The 16,250-nt window shown below is 52.5% G+C and overlaps 1 long non-coding RNA gene across 1 annotated transcript; it reads right to left on the bottom strand.

The window, feature by feature from the left end:
* Positions 1-1,045: 1,045 nt before the first annotated feature.
* Positions 1,046-13,795, bottom strand: LOC131508674 (uncharacterized). The gene is made up of 3 exons (XR_009260088.1): positions 13,662-13,795; positions 3,139-3,239; positions 1,046-1,793 (listed from the first exon to the last, which is right to left on the bottom strand). It is a non-coding gene; the product is annotated as an uncharacterized LOC131508674 (long non-coding RNA).
* Between the last annotated feature and the right edge of the window lie 2,455 nt (positions 13,796-16,250).

Raw genomic sequence — 16,250 nt, 5'->3', positions numbered from 1 at the left:
AGGTGTCACTAGACTCCCTAGAACCTTCTTTGCAATCGACTTTTAGGGAAGATTCTTCCAAGTATGGAGAAAAAAACCGAGGCCCGCCCTGCTGACTGTGCCCAGGATGGGGCATGCACATTTGCCAACATCAGCGCCTCCACGTCTCACATGGGGCCCTTCCCTTTTTTACAGATGAGGAAACTGAAGCTCAGAAGGGTGGCTCAACCAGCCCAGGGTTGCGTGGCCTGTGACGGAACAGCTGGAGAAGCAGGAATTCGGTCCACCTGCCTCTCCCATGCTGAAAGATCCAGGAGAAGGGGACCAGAAAGCTCATGGACAGCACATCCGCACAGCCTCTTCTGGTCATGCTCCAGGAGGACTTCTATTAAAAACCAGGGCAGGGGCCGGTCAGAGGTGAAAGAAAGAAATGGTCCAAAGGTAGCCTGTTAGAAAACGCTCCCAAGTGGGAGGCCAGGCAGAGGCTCCTTGAATAGGACTGTGCTGGTAAGGAGGGCAGTGACGGGTCTGAGGTGGCCGCCCCTCCTTCCCCAGTGCCCTCAGGGCCAGCGCAGAAACCGGATCCCAGAGGTAGAACAAACAAATTGGCTGTGGCCAGGCGGGCTGCCTCTTTGTCGGGCAATGGCGCCCTCTCCTGGCAGCACAAAGAGAAGCAGCTTTAAGGAGAGGTCGTCAGCAGCAAGGCACTCACTGCGAATCATTAAAACAGTAACACTGATGATGGTATCACAAATAGTAACGCTACATAAGGAGGAAAAAGAAAGACTTCTACGGAGCACTTAGTGCCAAGCACTGAGCCCATGTTTTGCAGATGTGCTTCCCTTTTCCCTTGAGTACTAAGGTTTTTGTGAATTTACGGAAGAGTGAGATCCAGAGAGGTTAACGCACTTGTCCCAGGTAGAGACGGGCATGGCTCCGTATGGCTGCCACCGGCCTGCACTCTATAGCTTGGGGAAAGGCACTTTGGGCACCATTTCCCTTATGCCCCAGTCAGAGTCTTGACAATATGGTCCCTTTTTTTTTAATCTTGTTCTGCAGGGACAAATTCACCATGCCGCGTGGATTCAGTGCAGTGCTGCAATGGGGGACACAAAAGCAAGACCCCCAGCCTACACGGTTTGCTAGATTTAGCAAATAAATACACAGAACGCACAGTGAAAATTGAATTCCACGCTAACAACACAGCGTGAGTGTGAAAATATCCCCAATATTGCCTAGGACTGACTTAACGCTTACACAAACTTACTGTTTACCTGAAATTTGCATTGAAGGAGGTGTCCTGAATTTCACCCAGGCCCCCTCCCTAGATTAGGAATGTCTGTGCCGCATCTCAGTTGAGTGACCTTGCATAGACTCTACGACCCTGAGCTTCAGCTGCGGTATAGTAGAAATCACTTCTGGAAAAGACATGAGAAAGAGCTTCTGCCTCCAAGAGTCATCACGATGGGCTGGTAGCCTCCCAGCAGCCGCGATTCCTTGGGCATGACGCCTAACCTTCTCTTAGCCTTGGGACCCTCAGGAGCCAGGAGGGCCCAGGCCTGGCTCATTCAGCTGATGACAGAAGGGCCTGGGTCGGCTTCTTCAAGATCCTTTCAGCCTTCGCCTCCAGGTCACAAGGTGTTCATGCCTGCTTCTGACACCGTCCTCACAAAACTGTGTCCAAAGGCAAAAAGGGGGTGGGGGGTGGTTTCCGGGCCAGTCACCTTTCCCTCATTGTCCAGAACTGGGTCAAAAGAGGCTGGGGAAATGAGTACCTGGCATTTTCGGCCTCGGTAGCAGTAGATGACCTCTACCTGCGAAGAAAAGACCAGAATGATAGCTGTTGGTTAAGAGCAGATACAGTACACTCATCCCAGGCTGGGGCCGGGCTGTGGGAGCGGTCCTAGAAGGTTAGAGCTCAGAATGTGTGGGCCACTGAGCCCCAGTTGTGGCTCTTGTGCTGCGGTGGCCTTTGTCTGAGCACCTCCGGGTCAGGGCCTGATGCCCGGCAGGTAGTCAGGAAATGATTGAGGAATGAGTGGGGAAAGGACAGGGACAGCCCGGCTGGCCTCAGGCTGGGGTGCAGAGACCCCCGAGGCGGAAAATAAAGGGGTGAGGGCATGAGTCATTTCTAAGCAGCACCCAGAGAAGGCTGTGATTTGGGGGAGTTTGGAAAGTTCCCTACCAGCCAGGTCACTGGTGCTCTGGGCCACTACAAACGTTCTCTCCCTCTCCCCAGCTGCTGTTCTGCGGGGGACAGTCACATTGCAGGAGGAAGAGCCAAACCAGCACCCAAGAAAATATGACTTCGTTAAAGCTGAAGAAGCAAGGAGTGTTCATTTAATCAGTAAAAAAAAAAAAAAAAAAAAAATCATGGATTCATGTCTTACTGCCTTCCCCGAGCTGCACCTCGGAATCAAGCCTACACCACGCACTTGCCCCTCCCAGGCCTGCCCCCAGGGGCAACTCCTCGCCCTCTCTAAATCAGGGCCTCTAGCCTCATTTTTGTATTCAGGCAGCATAGAGATTAGTAATTTGTCCGCCTTTGACCAGATTGGAAAGAATAATGGAATGTGCATGAACATCCTTCCCGTCAGTGGAAGCTTGGTTCAATAATTATGTTCTCAACCTTCAGCGGAAAACTAACACAGCTGGTAAAATGAGTGGGCTGGTCCAGCTTGCAAGTTTAGAATGATCTCTAAGATATCTTCTTAAGTGGAACGGAGTGAATATATGGCATGATTACCATTTTTGCCTGAAAAAGTTACGTGTATGTGCCGTATATCTATATGTACGAGTGCATATACGCACACTACACATGCTAGAAGAATGTACTAGAAGCTGATGACACTGATCTCCTTGGAAAAATGGCTGGAGGATGGGAGGGAGAATTTACTTTTATTGCATATTGTGGTTTTGTTTGAATCTTTAGTATAATGTGTGGGTGTTCGTTAAATAATAATAAGCGATAACATTTATGAAGCACTTACTGTGGGCCAGGCATGGTTCTAGGAACCCCACACATATTATCACATGCAGCCGCCTTCCACCTGTGGAGTGGTACATGTGGCCTCCTTTCTGGGGAGATAGCTGACCAGCCTGGGACTACATTACCCAGCCTGCCTTGCACCCACTGGTGGCCCCATGCCTGGTTCTCACCAGTGAAATGTCTGGTGTTGTTAGGATGAACCTCTGAGAAACCAGGGTGCCCTCTGTGCTCACTTCTCCTTCCACCGTAGGATGCAGAGGATCGGCAGGCCCTAGACGAAGGTGAACCACAAAATGAAAGGCACTCAGTCTCCTGAATTACCTCAAGGAAGGCAGTCTCCTGCCAACCAGGATCACCCACATTGGACGATGACGGAAGACGTAAATAGAATTCTGTGGAGTTAATTCCATGGGTGAACACATAGAATTGTAGAATGTATTTCTTACAGCAGCCAGTGTTGCTCTAACTCGCACACCAAAGCTTAAAGGATCTTATTGATTGCTAAGTGAAGACTGAACTGGCCTGGGGCTCGACCGTGGGCATGGGAAGCCCAGTTAGGAAGTTCCGTAGGGGAGACCAGCAAGAACAAGTGTCCTAGTTAACATCCTGCCAGAAAGCTTACAGGTTCCCTTCTCCTACACATATCATGGAAACTTCTAGAAGCTTGATTAAATCCCAGGTGAGTGACTTTTTTGGCAAGAGTACTTTATAGGTGGTGGTGCTGTGTACTTCCTACTGTGTCTGGGGACATTTCATGTCAGGGTGTCCCCACTTTGGTGATACTAAATTGTCTGACGAGTTAATGTAGTGTCAACCTACTTGTATCACCTAGTGCAAGTGAGCACATCAATCTATCCCTGGAGAGCTTTAGCGGACATTAATGAACGTTGCCAAGACGGAGTGTTTAATTTGCAAAAAGTTCATTTTCCAACTCCATCGCTCCTCCTGCATTTTCTAGTTTTGATCCTACTAAAGAGAAGAACATTTCTTCCTCAGCCATTTGCTTATCCTGAAAGATGGTCTGTAGAGAAAAGCCAAGATACACGTTTCATTCTTTCCCTTTATCGATCAATTTTCAGAATAATGAACTGATACCCTAGCAACCTCCAAAAGTAAGTAGTAACATCATTATGCCTTTGCCGTATTTGGATCCATCGCAGCCAGTATTCTTTCTGATGAAAGTCATCCCACCTTTAGACAGGAGAGGGGTCCTTCAGATTGGCTCCTCTCCCATTCTAGATGTCTTTGATAGCTTCTTACTTTCAGGCAGGACGAGATATTTTAGACTCATCTTCCACATTCCCCGTCCCAGACCTGGATTCGGACATCACTCCAAGGGACTCTGGTTTCTGTTAGTGGGGAATGGTATTTAGGCTTTCAACCCCTTCCAAAATTTAAGAGAAACAATGATAGATACAAATTTTAAAAATCCTTCTCAGCAAAGGAAAACAGGAAAAAGTGTCTACAGCGCCGAGAGGAGAGGATTCTCTGCACATAAAAATGCAGAGAAGGTCCTACCATCATGATGCATTGCAGGGAAAGAAAGAGATGCCTTCCCGAGGAGGAAGGCAAAGGAACCCAGCAGGCCCCCCGGCTGGGACTAACAAGAGGAAAGCCGTGTGCCCTGAACATGCGCCTTGGGGGAGGAAGCACATTGATAACCCAGCCCCCCATACACTTGCACACATTCCTGAGCCAAACCCTTTCCACTCAGCCCCCAGAAAAGCTTTATTAACCTCGCTTCAGAGATAATGAAACGGAGGCTCTGGGAAGTGAAATGACTTGCAACCAGTGAGGGGCTGCTGTAGGCTGAAGGCTCAGCTGTCACTCCCAAACCCGTGCCGTTGATTAAGAAAAATTATTCATGACGTTTGTTGTTACTTACTTATGTGGTTTCTCTCAAATGCGTGTCTTAAAAGTTGGGGTGCCCACTGTGGGGGCTTGAACCCTTTGCTCTTCAGGGAGAAGCTCTGGGTTTGGAGTTCCTCCTGGGTATGGGTCACTGCACTGGGGTTAGGGTTTATGGCAAGGTTGGGTCCTGTCTTGATGTGGCTTTCTTCTCATTTGCCAAATGTGTGCCTGGTTGTCACTCAGCCAGCCCCTAGGTGTTTTAAAGGGGAGATTGCTCTCTATGCACTTGTAGACTCAGTGTGGCCATGGGAGGAGGGGGGTTGTCATCTTGCAGGCGCGTGCATGACATTTGTTGAAGACGTAAGGACGACTTTATTCAAGAGGAGCCATGTCAGTAGATGTAGGGACCGCTGCAATGGGGTCTTTAAATTTTTTTTTTTCAACGTTTTTAATTTATTTTTGGGACAGAGAGAGACAGAGCATGAACGGGGGAGGGGCAGAGAGAGAGGGAGACACAGAATCGGAAACAGGCTCCAGGCTCCGAGCCATCAGCCCAGAGCCTGACGCGGGGCTCGAACTCACGGACCGCGAGATCGTGACCTGGCTGAAGTCGGACGCTTAACGGACTGCGCCACCCAGGCGCCCCTGCAATGGGGTCTTACAGCAGGGGACAGAGATGAGCTCAACTCCGAATACAGCATGGGCAAGTGGGAATTCATAGCCAAGGAGCAGGTGGAGGTCAGTGCCTGGAAAACGACAAGGAGCACACACAAGGGGCAGGGGAGTGTTATGACTGCTAAGGAGACACTTGTTAAGTGGAGTATGGGATGCTGGATGGTGAACCGCCATTCAACAACAGACTCCAAGAGAAATTAATGTGGACAAATTTATTACTCACAGGTCCAGGAGGAGGTACATCACGTGCCTTGATGGGTTCCGGGGCTAGGGCCAGATTAGTCAATTCACACCCAAAGAGCGGCATTGTGGTGAGCCCCCCAGGGGTCTAATCTAAGGGGTTCCGAAGGCACACAGGCAGGGGGAGGTGGGGAGACTGCTGATCGCAAAGGCTGTTGGGAAGTCAAGTTGAGTGTGTACATTTGCATGTGATTTACAGCTGCTATCCAGGGCAGAGCTTGCAAGGGAAGCTAGTGTCAATGTAAGGACCCCCCGGCTGCTTGGCCAAACAGAATGGATGCCGGGACGGCAATATCACAGAGCAGCTGAGCTAGACTCTTGACATAGGGATTCTGGCTTAATTGACCCTTTCGGATTCCTGCTGAAGACAGGCCAGGGTGATCAGACATCACCTGGTGGGCAGAAGGATGAGTGACCCAACTGGATAGTGAAGGTGGGGGATTCTGGTCAGACTGGCTTAGCAGGATTCTTGCAAAAATTGGACAATGCAGAGGTGAACATGAGAGAGCAAGCCCTCATTGAGAAACAGCTCTGAGGAGCCTTCACGGAGTTTGGTCAAGGGGCGAAATTTTGTCACCGCTCTGCCTCCATCAACACCCGAGTGCTCCAGTCTCAAATTATCTTCAGCGTCTCCACTTTTGACCTGGCAGGTTCACGTGCTGCCTGCTCTATAGCAGCAATTTCCTCAGCGACACTGTATTTCCCTTGAGAATATGAACCCTTGGTCTTGACATTGATTCATTCATGCATTCAGCCAACAAATGATGGGTGGGAGGAACCATCCAAGGTTCCATTCCTTTGTGTTCCTTCCAGAGCCTGGAATACTTGAGGGTGTTCCCTGAATGGCTAGTGATGAAAGACCAAGTGAGGGCATGAGTGAACGGATGAATGGATGGACACATGGAGGGAAAATGGCAGAAGCAGCAGCCATGACGGTCAGACCCCTCAACCCCCAGAGCTTTCCAGTCTCTTCCAGCAGGCAGGGAGACAAGCCACACCTCCTGGAGCCACCACGGGCTTTCTCCGAGTCCCACAGGGCAATGGGAGAAGTCATTTCAGGGAATGTTGATTGGCAAGAACAGCAGCCTGATGCAGCCATGAGGCCGTCTCCCATCCTCCTGTCTGGGACCTGCAAACTCTACGTATGAACGGGACGTCATTGATGTCCCCAGGAAGTCAGTCAGAGCCCACTGTGGACCTCTGATGACCTCCCAGGGCTGGCTCATATTCACTCAGTTTCTGAAGGCAACCCTGTGGTTGGTGCCCGGGAAGCAGAACCATAGGGAAAACAACACCTCCACCCGATGGGCCACAGCTGGCACAGAGGTACGGCATCTCCCCTTCCAACACGGGGGGCTCTGTAGACTCTCCAAGGACTCTGATTTGCAGAGATGGTAAACTGTAGAAGGACGGGCCTGGGTGTCAAGGAGTGATCAGATTTTGCCTGATCAAAGAAGAGAGAAAGGGAATTGTATTGGGTTCCTACGATGGGTGATGTTCTGTGATCCAAGGTTATGATCTCTGGTGTATAGATGAGAAGACAGAGGCCTAGTGAGGGGAAGACCTCGGCCAGGAGCACCCAGCTCATAGGTGATACGGTTGATCCTTGAACAACATGAGTTTGAGCAGAGTGGGTCCGCCTATACACGAATATTTTTCCGATAAATACTTTACCGTGGATGTATTTTCTCTTCCTTATGATTTTCTTTTTTTTTTTTTTTTTTTATTATTTATTTTTGGGACAGAGAGAGACAGAGCATGAACGGGGGAGGGGCAGAGAGAGAGGGAGACACAGAATCGGAAACAGGCTCCAGGCTCCGAGCCATCAGCCCAGAGCCTGACGCGGGGCTCGAACTCACGGACCGCGAGATCGTGACCTGGCTGAAGTCGGACGCTCAACCGACTGCGCCACCCAGGCGCCCCATTCCTTATGATTTTCTTAATAAGGTTTCCTTTCCTCTCACTTACTGTATTGTAAGAATACACTAGATAACATATCTAACACACTAAACACGTGTTAATTGCCTTTTTATGTTATGGGTAGGGGTTTTGGTCAATGGTAAGCTATTCGTAGTTAAGTTTGGGGAGAGTCAAAAGTCAAATGCGGATTTTCGATTATGTGCAGAGTCAGCGACCCCAACCTCTGTGTTGTTCAAGGACCAACTGTAGTGAGGACGTGAATCATGGCGGCTTTCCTCATAGGCCCTGCTGGGAGCTTACAAGGCAGGCCTGGCGGGAGTAAGGGGCTGCCTCTGCTGGAGAAGCTGCTAGAACCTGCCTGTAATCGCCCCTCCCCTTCACCAGCTGGGTCCGGTTGAAGCTCAGCGTTCCCCTTACTGACTTGAGCTCAGGTCTGGGAAGCAACCATCTCCCCAGTTATGCTCTGCTTAAGAGCATATTAAGATATTAAGATATTAAGAGCATATTAAGATATTCATGAAATCAATAGCCTTTCTAGGCATTCACGCTAACCATTTAGAAGCAAAAAAAATTTTTTTTGAATGACATTACTTAAAGACAAATTATAAAATACCTGGCCACCGTCAACACAAAAGATATAACACCTCTGTTAATTCAGCCACACAGTCTCATTGAAGACCTAAAACAGGACAGTCAGCAGGAAGAAATTTTAGGTTCTTCAATAGGAAGATGAAATACCAGTAAAATGTGAATTCTTACCATTTAATTAATTCCGGTTAAGATCTCATTTTTTTTTTTGAGAAGGACAAAATTATTTTATTTCTTTTTTAATTTGTTTTAATGTTTATTTATTTTTGAGAGAGACAGAGACAGAATGTGAGTGGGTTAGGGGCAGAGAGAGAGGGAGACACAGAATCTGAAGCAGGCTCCTGGCTCCGAGACGTCAGCACAGAGCCCGACGCGGGGCTCGAACCCACAAGTCGTGAGATCATGACCTGAGCCGAAGTCGGACACTCAACCGACTGAGCCACCCAGGCGCCCCAGGACAAAATTATTTTAAAGTTCTTGTGGAAGAGTAAGTGTCAAAAACGGCAAAATATTCTTGAAAACAGAAAATATTTAAACTCATTCTAAAGTCAGCATAATGAAAATAGTATGGTCTGACCACAGGAAAAACAATAACAACAACAACACCACAATAGACAACAAAGCTACAATAGGATGATGGCCAACAAGAGAACGATGATGCAGGAGACTGTGTTTAGAAACATACCCCAAGTTGACACAGAAAGTTACTCTTCAACGTGGTGAGATTTCATTTCCATGAGAAGTCAATGGTACTTTACCTCTGGGAGAAAACAAAAACTAGACTGCATTAATCACACTAAATTTTTTGAAAAGGTTCAAAGTGCATTCAGAGTCTAAATGTAAAATACAAAACGACAATAGTAGATGACGGTTTAGGAAAACGACTTTGGATGGAGATGAACTTCTTAAACAAGTCAGGAAACCCAGGTGCCTTACCGGGTCGGAGAAACAGAGCTGACTTCACAAGGCACTTAATTTTGTGGAGTGTAAAGTCAGACAGTTTGGGGAAAACATCGCATCTATGATAAGCAGAGAGTCAATTTTCCCCCATATATGGAGACCTCCTATACATTGATAAAAGACAACCAATGCACTCTAGAAAGGAGCAAAGGATACACAAATGCAAGGGAAGTGTGAAATGAAATGCGATCTTGGTGGGGTACCTGGGCAGCTCAGTCAGTTAAGCATCTGACTCCTGATTTCGGCTCAGGTCATGATCTCAGCGTTCATGAGTTCCAGCTCTGAGTAGGGCTCTGCGCTGACAGTGAGGAGCCTGCTTGAGACTCTCTTTCCCTCTCTCTATGCCTCTCCCCTGCTCGCTCTCTCTCTCTCTCTCAAAAAAAATGAATAAACTTAAAAAAAAAATGATGAATCCGATTCTGATGTGGGGCAATAATCATTCTCATACAGCAGGCGTGGGGGCGTTAACGGCTACGACCATTTTGGAGGTGTTGATTATAGGTTCGTACACACTTACCTTTGGACCCAGAAATCCCACTCTCGAAAATCTATCCTCTGGATTATAAAAATACAACTGTAAAAATTCATATTTCAACACTGACTGTGGAGACAGAGGAGGAGGGATTCTCCCAGCATGCACCTGGATGGTCCTGGGTGGGCTGGGTAAAGAAATCCAAGCAATCCCTCCAATGGCTCACTCTGCACCTGTTACAGAGCAGGAGACAGACCTACCTACACCAACCGGAGAGATGGCCCTAATCCTTCTGCAAAACTAGCAGATTGAAGAGAAATGTGTGAGGCACCTTCTCATTTTATGGCGAACAAAAGCCCCAACAGATGGGAACGTATGTATGAGCACAGAGGAATAGTTGAGAAGCTAAGACCTGCTCATTCCTGAAGAGCAGGGGACTCCTCTGAGAGTTTGCCACTCGGGGAAGGCCATATTGGGAGCATTTGTAGCACGGAAACCAGAAAATGCTGGACATTCAGGTTTTACCCCCATAGCAGCCAGTTATTAAACGAGTATCAATATGTTATGGCCATAAGGGGCTGAAAGGAGGGGTGGGGGGAGGGGTGCAGGCCTTGCGTCCGGAAGCCCTTACTCAAAGACGCGCTTATTCCCTACACCAAGAAATGCATGGACACGGATTAATTTTGTAGCACCCGCGAGATCTCTCAGCTCCCATTATCCAGGACTCTGGGCTTCCTCTCACGGAACACCATCCTTTCCAGAGGGTTCTGAGGGCTGTGCGCCCTAAGAGTGCAGGAGAGGCTATGCTGCATCCTCACCACTGGAGGGCAGTGTTACCACACCACCTGGAAGAGCTTGAAAGGGGTTCCCAGCCTCGGCCAGAAGCCAGCAGGTCCTGGGCCCTCAGGGACCCCCCCCCCCCCCCCACCACCACCACCCTTGTCCCCACCCCGGGGCCCTCCCCTGGGGGGTGGAGGAGAAAAGAGGGCGGGAGGACTCAAACCTTAGTGTCCTGCAACTCAACTTACAGGCCATATGGGACAAGTCACCGCACTCCCCTGGGCCTCCCGTTTCCTCATCTGTAAAGCAGGGAGGTTTTAGCATTGACTTCAGAGGGTGTTGTGATTCAACAAGCTTAGAAGGGTGCCTGGCACGCGGTGAGCCCTCAGCAAAATGTCAGCCGCCGTCTTTATGGCTGTTTGCCCAGGGCCGCGATGATCCCTCCCGTTCTCCAGCTCGCCCTCTGACGGATGTGCTATTATCTTCCGTATGACGGAGTAGGAGACCCAAGGGGCATAGAAAGGAAGTGACTGTCCCCAGGCCACACAGTGAGCGGGGACAAGCAGGGACTTGAATCTGGTCTAGGTGCCACCGCGGGGCTCTCCTCCCGGACTCAGCTCAGCAGGGGTGATGGGGGGTGGGGGGGTCTGCAGCTCTGGGTCTGGTGCCTGAGCCCCCCCCCACCCTTCCATCCCCCTCCACCCCCACCTGGGTGGGCTACCCGGCGCTCAGCACCCCCTGCTCTCCGTCCCAGCCGCTTCCCTGGAAAGCGAGACTTGCCATCACAGACTCCCGGAGAGATTCGGTGACAGCGAGCGCACAGGCTTCAAAACAAAGAAGCCACGCATTCGTGCCGTTATGCCACTCGGTTTGTTGGGCTCCAAGTGTAGGCCCGGCCCGGCAGCCGGGCTCCAGTAACCCCCCCAGGGGTGGCCCTAACGGGCTTGCAGTCTGAATGTCTTGCCCTTGGCACAAGCCTTGCTCCCTGGCAGGGTCTGCGGGTCTGGCACTTGGAGGGTAGGTGAGGTGCCTTTCAGCACCCCCCCTCCCTCCATCCTTCCCCTTAGGTACTCACATGCACGCACATGCGCACACACGGGGAGGGGGGTGGGTCGTCGTTTGCGGGGCAAGTGACCGAGCAGCAGAGGCAGGCGGCAGAGGGGCTGAGGGGGGGATGGCTGTCAACCTGCAGCAGCTCAGCGCGCGACAAGCACGGCCCCATGCCGACAACAGCTGGCTCGTTGGGACGATAGCTTTTCTGAGCCTCACCCAGACTTAGGCAGCCGCTGTGCCGAGCGAAAGTCTGGGTGTCCAACGCTGCGCACCGGGAGAGACCCCCGCCCCCCCCAGCTCGGAGGGTCGCCGTCAGGCGGCCACGCCCATTTCTTCGCTCGGCTTTCTCCTCTGCAAGCCGTGGACGGTGCCGGGCCCCCCACATCGCGGCGGTGGGGGACCTGACTGGGGATCTGTAACGGGAGCACTTTGCAGAGTGCCTGGAGCCCGTGAGCACCGGGGGAAGAGTCCACGCTGACTTTCTCATTGCCCGTCTTCACCGCTCAGCTCACGGCTCCCGTTCCAAGCTGACGATCGCCTCTCCTCTGCCCTGCCTCGTAATAGACGGGTGTTCGGGACCCCCGCCTGCAGTGCTGCCCGGAGGACAGAACAGGACAGAGACGCCAGTGCCCGACACACAGGCTGGCAGTGCGAAAGAGCAACCCCAACCTCCTGTAGACCCCCATCTCCAGCCTTGCAAGCGGTTGGGCCCAAACCTTGTCTCATGCTTGACTCTCTCCTGCCCCACATCTGGTCAGTCAGCAAATGCAGCCCAGCCTGAGCGCGGCTCACCCGGGATGATGACCCCCATCCGTGAGCCACATCATCCCCAGGCCTGGGCCCCCTGAGCTGCCTCTAGGGGAGCAGAGTTGTCTGGTCTGAGCTCTGCTCAGAGCTCTCCAGTGGCTCCCTCTTACCCACTCTTCAAACGCTTTGCATATTCTGTTCTCTCAGTCTAGCACGCCCTTCCTCAGACAGCCACAGCGGGCTCAGTCAGGTGCCTGCCGATGCTCCCCTGACAAAGCTGCCCCTTCAAGATCATGAACAGGGTAGACAGGTGGGCAGCGCGGGGAACTGAAAAGCCCTGAGGAAAAGGGGCTCCACGCAGACAGTCAGAATGCGAGTTCGGGGCACCGTGTTCCAGAGGAAATAGAAATCCGACTTTTCATGTGAAATTGCCCTACTATTAAACACTGGTAGTCACCTCTGCAGCTCATTTCTGATCCGTAAGATCCCATCTATGGTCAGTCACTACTTCATATAAACACCAGTAAGAGAAAGCAAAAGGAAATAGAGGGCAACACTGTTTTTCTTTCTCTCCCGCCCAACCCCACCCCCTCATGCTTCCCGGTATGGGATGAGTTGTGTCCCCCAAAATTTCATGTGCTGAGGTCCTAACCTTTGGTCCCTCAGAACGTGACTGCATTTGGAGATGGGCGCTTTAAAGAGGCAATTATGTTACAACAAGGTCATTGGGTTGGGCCACTGTCCAACGTGACAGGTGTCCTTATAAGAAGAAACTACCACGCAGATACACAGAGGAAGGTCATGTGAAGACACAGGAAGAAGATGGGTAACCGGGTACAAGCCAAGGAGAGAGGCCCCAGAATAGGACACCTTGACGTTGGACTTCCAGCCTTCAGAACGACGAAAAGATCCAGTCCTATTGTTTAAGCCCCCAGCCCCTGTGGTACTGGTTGCCTCAGCCACAGCGAACTAACTCATTCTGTCTCTCTTTTTCACTCTTTCTCCCCCCCCCTCCCCCCCACAATCTGGTGGGACAGAAAATGATCAGGTTCAAGAGGGAAGAGGGAAGGTGGCAGATTTGGTCAGGCCAAGACAAACCCTCATTGCAGAAGGGGGGTAGGGGGCGCTTGAGGCAGGAAGACCTCAATCGGCAGCATCTGACGCTACAACTGAGGGACCACAACCAGTTCCCCCACTATCCCGGGAGTTGGGTGGCTCCTTGCCCCCATTTTATATGGGGGGGGGGGGGGGAAACTGACGCTTTAAGCGGGCTGAGCCAGCCTGTAGCCAGCGCGCGGCAGCGCGGGGATTCGGTCCTGGCTCCCCTGCACCGCCCTGGCATCGTGCTCGGCGGTGGCGCTTGCCCAGGGGAGCGGGGGGTGGGGGTGGGGGGGCGGGGGGACCGACCTTCCAGAATTCCCAGCAAACCCTGGCAGGAGCCGCAGCAGGAAAACAAAGGGACGGCTCGCTTGCTGGCTGCAGAGGAGCGACTCGCCACCAGGGGGCAGCGCGCGCTGGCAGCCGCCCGGGGACCGCCTTTGTCCGGGGTGAAACCCCCTTCCCGCACCCCGCAGACGCGGGAACCCCCCCCCCCCCCCGCCCCCGATCCTCCTGGCGCGCGGGCGACCAGCTACCTCGGACAGGCCCCTGCACCCTGCACGCTGCAGAGCCTCCCCTCTGCGTCACCTTTCTGGCTGCCCAACGGATTGCATTTCCTGTCATCTCCCAGGGCCCGGCTCAAAGATCTTTCCAGTCTCTCGGCTTTCATGGACACTTCCTTCATCTTGTGCACACGCAGGCAGATCGATGATGCTTCGTAGCCACGGCCCAGCCCTCCCTCCATCAGCCTGCTCTGGGCCGTGAAAGCATCTCCGGTGTGCAGTGAGCGCGGGGCAAATCTAGATCCCCCACCCCTTTCCCCGTTCTGTCCGTCGGGACCCCAGAAGCCGTCCTTCCCAGAAATCCCCAAGCTGCCCACCTCCTGGGCCGAGAGGGCAGCCAGAGCCTGTTATCTGTCCCTGTGCTGACCACACGGGCCTGGAAAGGTCTGTTTAGGGACAGAGACCTGTTTGGACCGCAACCACATCTGAGTCATCCCTGTGCCCCAGGCCCACCTTGGTGGCTGTTGGTCAGTCCTTCCTTGGGTTCCCAGGGCTGCCCCGGTGCCTGGAGGTGCCCCTCAGGTGTGCCCACCCTCCTGCAGCTGGCCTTTCTCCTGGGGGCGGGGCGGGGTGCCTGGCCTAGGGAAGAGAGTTGCCAATCAACATACCTGACATCTCAACTCAGGCAGGCGGCTCCAGTGGCCACGCCCCCTGCCTTCCACACACACACACACGCACACACACACGCGCACACATGCAGACACAAAAGTGACGTTCATCTGCTGCTGGAAAACATCCTTCCTGTGCCTTTCCTCATTTCCCCTTCAAACAGCCTTGCAGAGTGGAAAGGCCGCCTTGCCCATTCCACAGATGAGGAAACTGAGGCAGAGAGCAGGGGCCTGTGCGAGCTCTGTCTCCATCTGACAAAGCTGTGCCCTCCTCCTGGAGCCTGCCTGCCCTCTTCTTCTGGCCTTGGCCTCCCACCTCAAGTGTTTTCCCCCTGGGTCTTATGCCTCCCCATGCTGTTTCTTCAGAGGGCCCAACACTGGACACTCAAGTTAGTCTCTCGTGTGACCGTGACTGCCTGTCTCCCCCGTCAGCTCAGCTCCGCGTGTAGGAACCGCGTGAGTCTTCTTCACCATGGTATTCCTCACACAGAGCACTTTGCCGGGCACACAAGCAAGTGGGTTGAATGAAATGACTCAAAAGTCAGAACAGGCCGAGGGAGCGTGTGACATCATCCCCGTCTTCCCCGTCATCCCCAGGCCGGGAGTGCGGGCTCATCTGGAAGAGAAGGAACCTTTGTGATAGATACACCAGAATGAAGCAGTCTATCAAAGTGTATTTGGTTATAAAGTTGATAGATGTGAAGTGACATGTCTGTCAATTGCGCGTGTTAATAGCAGAAATAGAATGGACTGAAATCAGCGACTTAGTAAAAGGCGTCCAGGGGGTACGAGCCACATGAAGACAAAGGGGATGGAAGGAGGCTTTGGAGAGCCCGTGTTGCCGCTCCCGTGGGTGTGCAGTGAGCCGAGGACGCAGCTGGGGTTTGAGCACGCGGAGCAGATGGCCCGGCGGAGGCTGCCTTGGTCATGGGCCCCCTCCTCCTGCTGATGAGGTCATGAAAATAACAATACTTGCTACAGGCATTAAAGTCAGCCATGGGGGACCAGCCGCTGTGACCTTGCTAGCTGTGCCCGGGGGGGGGGGGGGGGGGGACATCAGGAGGTTAGTGGCGAACTTGGGTTGTTAAGGGAATGACTGCACTGACGAGGGTGCAGGCCCGCTGCGCCACCCACGTTTACATTGTCCTGTGGGCTTGAGTCTGCATTGCCCCTCCTGTCGGGCTTGTTCCCATTTGTGAATGGGAGGAAGCCGGAAAGGGAGAGGAAGGGGTCAGCGCAGAGAGGGCGGCCAGCTTGCTTTGGCCTCACAGCGGCAGGCAGTGGCGGGGAGAGGATTGCCACTCAGGTCTCTCAGTCAGCAGCACGGTTTCCAGGGCTGTGCGCTGCGTCCCCAGGCTCACCCTGCGTGAAGCCCAATCTTGGCAGGCTTTATTCCTCCAAGGTGACTGTCCGGGGCTGCTGCTGGTGACTTCTCTGGCTTTCGATTTACGATGCTTCCTGCCAGGAGGATGCTGGTATCAGAGCTGGAAGATGCCCACAAGAGCCCGTGGCAGTCATCATGCCCCCCGCACTCATTTGTCGGGCCCACAGCACACGCCAGGCAGTGGACATAAAGCCCCATAAGTTCAAACCTCAAGTCTGCGTCTTACTAGCCGTGTGATGTTGGGGGAACCCCTCTACCTCTCTGGACACTTGCCATTTGTAAAACGGGGTCAACCACTCACAGCAGTTTGCTTCAGCAGCTGAGGAATAACACACAGAATGTG

The sequence above is a fragment of the Neofelis nebulosa genome, chromosome 1, assembly GCF_028018385.1.
Source record: "Neofelis nebulosa isolate mNeoNeb1 chromosome 1, mNeoNeb1.pri, whole genome shotgun sequence".
In the NCBI taxonomy this organism is placed as follows: Eukaryota; Metazoa; Chordata; class Mammalia; order Carnivora; family Felidae; genus Neofelis; species Neofelis nebulosa.
This window is presented reverse-complemented; position numbering and strand designations above follow the sequence as displayed.